Source organism: Nesoenas mayeri, assembly GCF_963082525.1.
Source record: "Nesoenas mayeri genome assembly, chromosome: 9".
Lineage (NCBI taxonomy): Eukaryota > Metazoa > Chordata > Aves > Columbiformes > Columbidae > Nesoenas > Nesoenas mayeri.
In genome coordinates, this window is record NC_137557.1 from 30,826,594 (window position 1) to 30,835,183 (window position 8,590).

Here is an 8,590-nt window from a genome sequence, read left to right on the forward strand (position 1 = left end):
TCTAGAGCTTTCTTTGGGGTGTACATAAGAACCACGGTGGGAACTACTGAGTGTGAAGGAAAGATGTTATTCTGGTAAGTGATGCTTTTTTAGTGATGGAGGTTTTCTGTTTAGAAGTACACGGTGAGCTTTCAGGGCAAAGTTTCATCCTTGCAGTAGAATCCTTTTTTAGGATTACTTAAGTGGGCAAAGGATTTTTAAAATTATTCCATGAGAGAAATGTTTTCAATAGAGAAAATGGATCTGTCTGTGTATTTGAGATATGTGTATAACAACATTTGTGTATATGCAGATTTATTCACTAAAGTTATACATTAAAAATATGACTCTCAATCGCAAGGTCAAGAATTGGAGAACTGGGAAAATCTAAATTTATAGTTCTTTGTGCAATCTTAATTCTATGCATGCTGGATTTTTTCCAGCATTTATCTTCCAACACTGAGCTCTTATCTTGCTCAAAGCTCTGCATTTGGAAAGTAGTTCAGATCATGAATTTTGAAAAACATGTCATAATTCTCAAAGGGCAGAATTAAAGACTGCATGGCAGCATAAAAGTCTGACATTTTCTAAGCTTAAGTGTATTATTTGCAATCTAAACATTTTAATGCAGTTTATTGTATGTAATTCCCTATTTATTTTGTTAAAGGCAAAAAGAAAAACAATTCTAAGTGCCGGCAGCTTACACGGCACATCATCATGGCCTGAGAGCCTCCTCTTCAGCGCTGCCACCGCACCTCTGGCAGCAGCTGGCAGCACCAGCAGGCTCTGAAACTGGGGGAGAAGAGTCATCTATGCCAGTTGAGGTTTCTCATTTTTTGTCCCAAGGGACGTTTCTGTGCAGTGAGGACATGCAGTGTGTCTGGGTGTTGGCTCTTGGCTCGACTGTGGTCGCCAAGGCTTGAGGGATGCGATGCTGTGCTGGCGGCTGCCGGCGTGTTGCCTGTGCTATCCCAAGCAAAGCAAACAGAAAACAGAGACTTCTGGAGTTTTGAGAACCCTGGAAGAAGGGACCAAACTGACTCTCCTAACTTCTTTCTTACCACTGTATCTGTATTTTATTGACATATGTTGAGAAAATATGAGACAATTAGTGGAGAGGATATTGATTTTGTATTGAGATATCATTTAATTTTTCTTTCTCTTATAAAAGTGTACAATATTACTGTTTCTTTCGTACAGCAACGTTTCTTTGATATAGTTAAGAAATGAGTTTCACAGAACTTGGGGTATTTACTTTTGCTTATGGCCACAGACGAAATAACACTTTTTTGAATAAAATTATACTCAGGCTCCTATCATGTCACTAATAATTGTTATTAATGGAATATGTGTTATTCTTCCTGGTAGACCTGCCAAGCCAAAGTATAAAAGTCTAAGGAAGTAGAATTAATAACTCGGTTGCAATGCATCATATAGATAAGGCAGTAATTGCAAGGTCAGATGGGCACACATAGATAGATGGTTAACTGGTTATGCTGTAATGAAAGCACAGACCTTTTACATGTGTTTATGAATAATGTTTCTCATAAAGACACTAGATTGATTGTCTACAAAGACATCTTCTGAACCAGAAATGATCAACAATCATGCTAACGAAATATAAAAGATAAATTTGCAAATCCGTGTTAGAAGTAGATTTCAAGACTGTATAACTTGCTGAAATAAGAAATGACTGAGCAGCAATGAGAGAAAGGAAAAATTCTGATAAAAGAATGTTCCATCTTTTTTCTGTTAACATATTTACCAATATCGTTATAACTGATGTGCCTTTTCTTTAGCTTTAATGAATCAAAAGAAAGCTTCAAATTACTGACAAAAGCAGGAGTTGAAAAACGCATAGCAGGAGTTTCTTTGAGAGAATCAGTATATAATTATATTTTTGTGTTATAAGAGACACAGGAAATAGATTTGTTGGTTTCCTAGCAACTAAGGGTCTCATGATTTTAAAGCTGAAGATCAAACTTCTATCACCTGCTTAGAAGTACAGACAGATGTGTATTAATAAAAACAGTTTCTGAAATAATTTCAACATAAGCCACTGAAGTACTTTATAGTAGTCTAAAAATAATAATATCCAGCTTTCTAGATCAATATCAACGCTAATCACAGGCTGGCAATAACTAATCTTTCTTATATTATTCAAGATATTTATCAAATTCTTTTAAATAAATTCTCTGGACTTTTTCAGAGGAAAAATATGATCAACTATTGGGAGAAAGGAAGTTGGAACTTCAGAAAGAATTTTCATTTTTTGTATGCATTTGGTTGTGCCACTTTAAACTCCAGTTTGTTTTTAGTCCTTTCTCATGTTACTGCTTTTTTTCTGCTTTGAAATTCAGACTTCGGCTTCTTTTGCTCAAACACTTTGCAGTACTAGCACACACAGCTAGTGTAGTGCTGTGTAGTAGGTTCCCAACCAGCGTGTTTCACTGCTTAAATGCAGAATACTCTTCAGGATTGAAAGGCGTTCTACAACCCCTACTCTTATAATTACGATAGTCTGAACATACAGGCATTCGCGTCACATGTCCCCTTGCAGGCACTTGAACTCAATGCAGTGCAGGTACTTCCAGCTGTTCCTCACGATGACCTGGTTCCTGGGCATGGATCAGGGATGTTTTCCTTGGTGCATGAAGTGATTTGCAGAACATGCCCTAATACACTCAAGAGAGCGTAGCAGCTTACTGCCAAACTCTGATTTCAAGATGGGAAATACAAACTTGGTGGACAGCATTTTCATGAGTTGAGTTCTGGATTGATAAAGGTGGATGCTTGCACTTGACACTTTATTCTAGCAGTTTGAAATATAAATTGCAGCATTCTCAAATGAGAAGTAGCAAACAATAGGTAGGCTGAAAAAATCCACAGGAAACAATAATGAAATAATGACTGGAAGGTGTGCCATTTACAAATGGAAGAGAGAGCTAAATTGGATGTACACAGTTCTGGCCATAAATAAGTAGTTTTGAAATCTACTTGTGAGGTAGAACACTCGTTACTTAAGATACGTTGTGTTACTTACAGTTTCCCTGGACACTTGACTGGCTTTTAGCAAGTATGGGCCTGGACATTTTGCATGAACAACAGTTATATCTAGAGGTAAATAGCTTGTGCTGCTATGTTTTAGGATCAATACTGAATCATGTTAGCAATTGGTTTAAGCTTTCAAAGTACTGTGGACTGGGGCAAATGGTTCTGTAGCTATTGCAGATTTATTGTCTCTTTTACTTCTGGAAATACATGTAGGATGTGGAACATAGGACATAAAATCTGGTCTGTCTGAAATACCTTTCTGTTCTCAGTGGTGCAGCTCATGCTCCTGTTTATGGTTGTTGGTTTTTATATTGTGTCTTTTCATCTGAATCTGAACTTTTTTCCAGCCTGACCAAAGCCATTTTCCCTACCCAGTGAATACACCTTTTTTTTTTTTTTTTTTGCTTTTGGTGCAGTTGCGTGTGACTCCTGGGCTGTGGTGAAGGAGTTAGGAACCTGAGTGAGGTAGGGAATCTGAGATTCTAAAATCCTTTCCATCCAAGTTGAAATGACACTGTAACGTATTTGTTCTGCTTCACGATACTTTTCATACTATGTAGAGTGTTTTCTGATGTCCCACAACGTTGTATGGACAAGGCAAATTGTCTTATTTTCACAGATTGTGTACTAGCAGCTTCATTGTGATTTAAGCAATCCAGGCAATCTCCAAATGTGGAAAGCACCAAGGAAGCGTAAATGTTCCTTGACACAGCTCAGCTGTTGACATTACTGGTGGTTCTATGAACTGCAGTGGAGTCCTGGAAACATGGGAAATTCTGCAGTCTTCCAGCATACTGTGCTTAAATACATGCTCTGCTACACCGGGAGCATGAGCAGCTGTCACCTGGACTTTCCTTGTCCTTTCTCCTGTCAGAGCAAAGATGCTCAGGGCTGTGCTATCATGTCTTGGTCCTCAGTGCAGCCGCCCTTCTCGCTGCAGCTCTCATTCCAATGAGGAAGCACAAAGGGTCAGGCCCACATACTAGTGCTGTCAGCTTCCCTTGGGTTTGGATCTCAGTCCAGTAAGCTGATAGTTTGTCTCACTTGTCACCACTACATTGATGCACTTTTGACTCAGTTCCTCTGTTCAGGAGTTTTCTTTTGTTTCTTGCAATTCAACACATTCCTATTTATTTATTTATTTTGGACAACTAATATCATTGAAAGCTCTTGCAGAAAACACAACTCAAGGATGGCAAAGTCTGTACCAGCAGTATGAACACAGTATTGATAAAGCCTGCTTTCACTAGGAGTAGTTTGTGGCAACAGTATAGCTTGCCTTTATTCACTTACTTCTGCCCATATATATATATATATATATATATATATATATATATATATATCTGAGATTTTTTTCTTGACTTCCAGTCTAGCTGAGAAACCATAATTTTACCCAGACAATAAGGTTTTTACCATGCAGAAGCTGCTGTTATGTTGCCCTTGAAACTTTTAATAAACTGGGTGCCAGGAACTTGGCCTAAGGATGCAGCACTCTCTACACAGTAATGTGAACTATTAAGCAGATGGCACAGAGTATTGTTCTTTCGCTGAGCAAAAATGCTCTCATTTAGGTAAAATTTCAGCCTGCTGTTGACGGTTACAAGCCAGAATGGCAAAGAGAAAAAGTAAAAGCAATATGAGTTCAAATCAAATCATGATGAGTCAGATGGTGCCATTACCCAGATATCCCCATAGGCAAACATTAGTAAAATTTGCCATAATGATATGCTGAAATATAATTCTCTAGTGGGAAGGACACTGAGATTCTAAAATCAACATTTAACTCTTTCACAAACTTCAAAATATTAGACACTTAAGCACAGAGGAACCCCACGGAAACCAGAGCATGTGTGCTCTGCTGGGTTGGAGTTATGAACTGAATTGGCCACATTTCCACAGTGAATGGGTTTCACTGCAACTGACAGCATTGTGCCCAGCCATGATACATGCGGTTTTGTTGTACGGGTGACCGAGAGAAACATGGGTGACAGAACAAAGCCCTACCAAAAGGAAAGAGTGAACCACTTACGCTGTTGAGCTCATACTGATGCAAACAACCCCATCAAAAGCAAGCAGATTTATTTGGTGTGTATCTTGAAAAGTGAGGAGCTTGCAATCTGAACCATAAACATAAGTACTGCTTTGCACTGCAGGAATATGTAGAGTTAAATGAGTGTAACTAATTTAAGTATTTTGAAGTAGGATATGTTTTCTCTAGGCTTTTTGCTTGAATTTGGTGCTGTTTTTAGCAGTTTAAAAGAATTTAGGCCTGCATGCATTGTACATCTGCATGTTCTACTTAGAGCGGGAATATTTGGTCGAATTACATGAATTTCCAGAATGGATGAAATTCTGTAGATTTATGCAAGGAAAAATATATCCCAGTGCAATCTTACATGCATTTGCATGTCACATTGCAGGCAGGACAAGGACTTGAGGAGCAATGAAATCTGAAGCACCGGTCATCAGGCAAATATTTGAGAAGTTTGACCTCTGAGGTGCGTAGCTGCTCCGTGAGCCATCGGCTGCCTTTTGAGCCTCTGTTCCTGCGTTTGCCATCTGTCTGCTCTAAATACAGCCTAACCTCCTTGGGGAAAATGCCATTTTCCTCTTCTGTTTGCACAGTGCTTTGTACAATGAGATCTTATTCCCAGCTACATTGGTAGTATAAAAAAATTTTGAAAAGAGGCCTAAGTGGAATGTTGTAAAGGCACTGACTTTGCACAAGTCACAAACCTTACTCAGGGTAACTATTTCTTGAGCTGTTTGTTCTTTGTTGGTGTTTGATTTCATTGTTTTGTATTTTTGCATCACTTCTGTTTGTCAGGGGAATCATTAAAAAATAATTTTTCCCCCAATTTTCAAGTTATGGTTATTCATCTCTTGTTAGCAAGTTGTCTGGGAACTCCTGCAACCCTTTATGCTGTCTATTGAACTTTACTGAAAAGGGAGAGAAAAGATTTATAGAGACAAGTAGTATTTTCTACAGAAAATGGTGAGCTCCATAAAATAAAACAAAAGACAGCCTACCTGTAGAAAATATATCCTTTAGTTCTTGCATCCCTGACAGCTTCTGTCACCTTGTCACTCTTTTGTGAGAGACTGTTCAGAGCTTATTAGAGACCAGAGCATTTTATTCTTCACATTATTTCTTGCTTCCAGCCCAGGATGGTTTACAGGCTGGTTGTGTGTGGTGCACCTGGACTCTGTCAACTCGGGAGGGTTTGGTTGGCCTTGCCTTTGTTACCCTGTCCCTTTTGCTTGTAACAGGCCACACGGTCTCTCCTGCTCCTGTGTTTCCTGAGGAGCCACCTCACATGGTGAATAAAAGTAAAGCAGTCTGTTAAGTTATTTTTATTTATTAATAAGATATGTCTGAGCAATTCAGAATAGCTGTGGTGAGAAGTGTTGGCTTGTTGGTCAGTTGGCCCTGAAACTGTTACTTCTCAGCCTGTCTCAGGCTCCGTGGGTCATCCTTCCACCCAACATGACATGGTTGTTGAGTATCGTGGACCCTTGGGATGTGACAAAATGTTTTTGACTGTAATTCTGATATGTCAGGAAGGGCTGAATTACCAAATACGGTGGAGGGAGCTAGATAGGATGTGAAGAAGTTGCACAACAGTAATACGTTTTGGTTTCTTCCCAGAAATAGACCATCTCCCTGCTCCACCACACATCTTTCACACACGTGTGTTTCCCATGAGCTTAATGTGTGTCTTTTGGTTTGAATCATCCCATCAAATGTGCCAGAGTTTCCATTAATCTGCAGTATCTGACCTGGTAATAGGACTCAGAGGATTTGCCTGTTTCCCATGCTCCAGACAGGTGCTTTGGGAAATGATTCTTTTTTCTTGAGCTTACCAAAGTATTACTTTTAAGAGTTACATGAGGGAATTTGAAAATGGCTGGTGGGGTTACATTCCCATGAACAGCACACAAGTGCAGGTGACCTTACCTGTGGGGGTGACTTAGAAAACCCTATATTAGGAGCTTGAGGTCACCTTGAAAGCAGAAAGTCAAATCCTATCTTTAATCTGTGTGTTTCAATATTCTGTTCGACCTGTGTAACTGTTACAGCAATGTGACCTGCGCATGTGTTCTCTAAAGAATTTGTGCAAAGCAGTTAAGGAAAAACACGTGTTTCAGGGTGAAGGTTGTAGAAGAGCATCTGCCTGAGGCTTAGTGTTCAACAAGATAACAGGGGGTCTAGGGGAAGGCATCTGAGGAAAAGTTTTTTCTGTCTTTGAGCACATTAATCCACATCTTAGTTCACCTTGAAGATATAGACGGGTTTGTGAGCAGCCCTCTATCTAACCAAGCCTGGGTACCCTCCCAACCAGAATAATTGATGCTAACTGTGCAAAAAAAAAAGCTTATTAGGAGGGTTAATAGCAACAGAATGATTTGAGACCTACTTTGAAATACAGCCTGTGCTAATAAAGGTTTAGGCATTTACTGGTGTCAAGCTAAATGCCTTTTGTTTTTATGGAATGCTTATTCTGAAACACAACAAAAGTAATTTCCTATTGCAATTTTTTTTCAGAGTAGCTATCAAATTAGGTTGTTGAATATTTGCAGAGCAATAACTCAGGACTGACTGGTGGAAATCTTATAATCCAGAAACGTGACCCAGCACAATATCATCCTAATTTCCTCTGTGAGGATTAATTCTGCTGTTTTCTTCCTCCATGACTGTGAATCAAGTGTGTGGCAAATAGTGCACAGTAAACGCATCCTGATCTCCCCTAATCTTTGCAAACACTTCCAAGTGACCTCTTTGTTGAATGTCCTTTAAAAGCTTCTATGATATTATCAGAAATAGCCAAAGAAATAACTGACGAAGCAAGCAGGACTCCATTTCTTCTCCAGCTTTGCTGTACAGCTCACATCTTTGCTATGGAAAGTTTTGTCTTCTTCACTGACTCAGCTTGTATTTGTTTTTGCTGGATTAATCAACTGTTCGTCTATTTTTAGCCAAACTCAAGTTGAATGAATACTCAAGGGAGAATTCCTAAATATGTAAGGAAGCAGCCTTCCTGCTGTCTTGCCTGTTGGAGTGCCCATACAGCAGCATGACCTGAGTGTAAATCGCCGTAGCACAGTGTTTCACACCTGCACATCTTCTGCTGCAGACAAAGGTGCATCAGTTATAGCTGGGGGCAACCAGGGCTGGTAGAGATGTCTATGGCAAACTGTCTGGATCACTGACTCTAATGTTATGCTACAAGCATGAGCCACAGTATTGCTTCTAGCTGCCTCCCTTACTACACTGTTTCTGATGTGTGCACTTTATTGGCCTTTTTGCCTGTATAAATGGACTTTATTTTTGCCTGACTATACACAATTTTCACTTTTGGACAAGCAGGCCATTTACCAGAGTGCACCAGATGTTTTCAGCGTGTCAAACACGTTGGGTCGCTCTGGGGTACACGTGAGGCTCTCACAGCATCTGTGTGTGCAACAAGAACACTTGTGTCAAGAAAATACTACATCAAGTCCTTAAACACCTGTGATTCTGCCTAATAAAGTCTCTGTAGCACATAGCTTTTATACG